The sequence below is a fragment of the Hyperoodon ampullatus genome, assembly GCF_949752795.1.
Source record: "Hyperoodon ampullatus genome assembly, chromosome: 16".
NCBI classification, from domain to species: domain Eukaryota; kingdom Metazoa; phylum Chordata; class Mammalia; order Artiodactyla; family Ziphiidae; genus Hyperoodon; species Hyperoodon ampullatus.
The window spans coordinates 71,338,905-71,342,333 of NC_136929.1; the positions used below are offsets into that span (position 1 = coordinate 71,338,905).

The 3,429-nt window shown below is 46.7% G+C and overlaps 1 long non-coding RNA gene across 1 annotated transcript; it reads right to left on the bottom strand.

Moving 5' to 3' along the window:
* Positions 1 to 1,056: 1,056 nt before the first annotated feature.
* LOC307065119 lies at positions 1,057 to 3,170 on the bottom strand. Its single transcript, XR_013811323.1, has 3 exons — positions 3,100 to 3,170; positions 1,997 to 2,111; positions 1,057 to 1,066 (listed from the first exon to the last, which is right to left on the bottom strand). It is a non-coding gene; the product is annotated as an uncharacterized lncRNA (long non-coding RNA).
* Between the last annotated feature and the right edge of the window lie 259 nt (positions 3,171 to 3,429).

The following is a 3,429-nucleotide window of genomic DNA, read 5'->3' on the forward strand; positions in this document are numbered from 1 at the left end:
ACAAACTTATGAAAAGATGCTCAACACCACTAATCATCAGATAAATGCAAATCAAAACCACAGTGAGGTATCACCTCACATGCATTAGGATGGGCACTATCAAAAGAGCAGAAAATAATAAGTGTTGACAAGGACGTGGAGAAACTGGAACCCTTGTGCACTGTTGGTGGGAATGTAAAATGGCGCAGCCATATGGAAAACAGTATGGAATTTCCTTAAAAAATTAAAAATAGAATTACCATATAATCCAGAAATTCCACTCCTGGGCATATACCCCAAAGAATTCAAAGCAGGATTTCAAAGAGATAGTTGCACATCCATGTTTATTGCACCGTTATTCACAATAACCAACAGGTGGAAGCAACCCAAATGCCAGTCAACAGATGAATAGATAAAATGTGGTCTATACATACAATGAAGTATTATATAGCCTTAAAAAAAGAGGGAAATCCTGTCACATGCTACAATATGGATGAACTTTAAGCACACTACACTAAGTGAAATAAATCAGTCACAACAGGACAGAGACTGTATGATTCCACTCACATGAAGTATCTAAAATAGTGCAAATCATAGAGACAGAAAGTAGAAAGGTGGTTGCCAAGGGCTTGGGTGAGTGGGAATTAGTGTTTAATGGGTATAGAGTTTCCGTTTTGCAAGATGTTGTACAATGATGTGAATATACTTAACAATACCAAATTGTACACTTTAAAATGGATAAGATGGTTAGAAAAAAAAGATCTGACCTCTTAAATGCTAGCACTGGGCCCACTTGATTCCACCTCTCTAAGCTGTACAGTGCACTTTCATCTTTTTCCTACAACATATGCATTTGAAGACTCCTAACCATGGCCCCTTGGACCAGCTGCTCTTCTCCAGGTGAAACAAGCCACATCTTTACATCATCTCTTCCACTCTGGCCACCAGATTACCTGGCCCAGCTGGCCCAGAACCTGCAGTGCTGTAGCAGGACCATGGGCATCCTTGACAGGCTGAAGCCCATGCACAGTGGCAGAGGATAGACCCTGTCTGGAGCAGCTAGTGCAAGCAGAGTGGTTACGATTTGCTGGAATAGAAGAGAAAACCAGTATCCTTAAATTGGCAATTCTACTTTACACTTTTTTTTTTAACGTCTTTATTGGAGTATAATTGCTTTACAATGGTGTGTTAGTTTCTGCTTTATAACAAAGTGAATCAGTTATACATATACATATATCCCCATATCTCTTCCCTCTTGCATCTCCCTCCCTCCCACCATCCCTTTCCCACCCCTCTAGGTGGTCACAGAGCACCGAGCTGATCTCCCTGTGCTATGCGGCTGCTTCCCACTAGCTAGCTATTTTACGTTTGGTAGTGTATATATGTCCATGCTACTCTCTCACTTTGTCCCAGCTTCCCCTTCCCCCTCCCCATATCCTCAAGTCCATTCTCTAGTAGGTCTGTGTCTTTATTCCCGTCTTATCCCTAGGTTCTTCATGACATTTTTTTCTTAAATTCCATATATATGTGTTAGCATACGGTATTTGTTCTTCTCTTTCTGACTTACTTCACTCTGTATGACAGTCTCTAGGTCCATCCACCTCACTACAAATAACTCAGTTTAGTTCCTTTTTATGGCTGAGTAATATTCCATTGTATATATGTGCCACATCTTCTTTATCCATTCATCTGTTGATGGACACTTAGGTTGCTTCCATGTCCTGGTTATTGTAAATAGAGCTGCAGTGAACATTGGGGTGCATGTGTCTTTTTGAATTATGGTTTTCTCAGGGTATATGCCCAGTAGTGGTATTGCTGGGTCGTATGGTAGTTCTATTTTTAGTTTTTTAAGGAAACTTCATACTGTTCTCCATAGTGGCTGTATCAATTTACATTCCCACCAACAGTGCAAGAGGGTTCCCTTTTCTCCACACCCCCTCCAGCATTTATTGTTTGTAGATTTTTTACTTTATACTTTTTAAGGCATTTTACAAACTGGATTAAATTTACTACTCACCGCGACCCTTCGGGGCAGGCATTTCAGGAAGAGAAGGCCTCGGTCAGAGAGATCAGCATTTACACTGGTCCTCTTAAGTCCTTACTGGGTGGGCCCTGTCCACTCTGCAGCCTGCCTTTGATTTCACATGAAAAACAAACCCAAAAACAAATAAGCAAAACAAAAACAAAACCGAAACGATCATTTGCCAAATTGTCCCAAGTCTTATAATTTTGACAGATTGAGAAAGTTTTCTATAGAGGTAGAAAAACAGATTGAACTGTTCCCCATATCACAGTGCACATCCGTGAGGGCCAGAGGCCATTTGTGGGGTGCCCTTGGGTACCTAGCCCTCCCTGAGCCAGGAGAGCTGGGGGCCTTGTCTTTGGCTCTGCTGGCAAGACCTGAGCCTGCCTCCACCCAAGGGTAAGACAGCCGTTAAACCTCCATTCTGCAGAAAGATCAGCTCCCTTCCCATGGGCCCAAGGAGCTCAGAGCATCCTTAGGGAAATCCTCCGATCTGCGACCTGGGCCCTGCCCAGGGCTCAAGGGGATCCCTCTCTTTCAGGGGCTGGAAATGGAAAATGGTGGCTGAGAGAGGAGGGACGGTGATGGGAAAGAGGGCTCCTGGCAGCCAGGACGAAAACGTGTGGTACCCAGAGGCCTCCAGCAAGCCTGGCTGGGCTGGGCTGTGCACACCCCCCGGGCCCTGGCTGTTTCCTTCCCAGTCGGCACGCGCCCCTGAGGTTGCACATTGGCCACTACTAACTTTATCTTCCCCTTTTAGGACGCTGTCCCTGGCCATTTTAACCTGATTTCATCAGGATAAACAAGTTAGGGAAGCAGAAGGAAGAGGCACATAGGAAAATTTCCTTGCAGTCTGGAGTATCAGGGTCCCCAGGGAATGAGAAGAGGGCGTGTCTTCTTGAACGTAGAAAAAGACATTTTTACTGCAAAAGATACTCCCCGGTGTCCTAAACTGGCAAACGCTGGGCTAGGGAGAAAGGAGGCGGGGAGAGGAAGGTGGAGGGGTTTCTGTAGGAAGTCAGCTTTCTGGCCTCTCACTGATAGATCTAGTTACAGAGGGAGAGATTTAAAATATTTAACACGCCAGCCCGACCAACCAGAGCAGCCGTCCGCGGGGGGCCTCCGCGCCAGCTCCTGGAGGCCCTCTGCTGGGCCATGTGTTCCCCGCTGGCTGCGCGGTGGCGGGGGGGGGGTGTTGGGCGAGCGGCTGTTTACCGACCGGTGTGAAGTGTTTGCACACGAACGCGTGGTGTGGCCGCAGCGTCTTACAGCGGCGGAATGTCGGTCTGGGGGCCCCCGCATCAGAGACGCTGGCCCCGAATGCCCGATCGCCGCCTCGAGCTCCCTGGGTGCTTATTCCAAATCACTCCCAGCATCGGCGGCCGCACCCCGTTCCCTGGCAGAACCGTAGATGTTTGTTTCCCGCT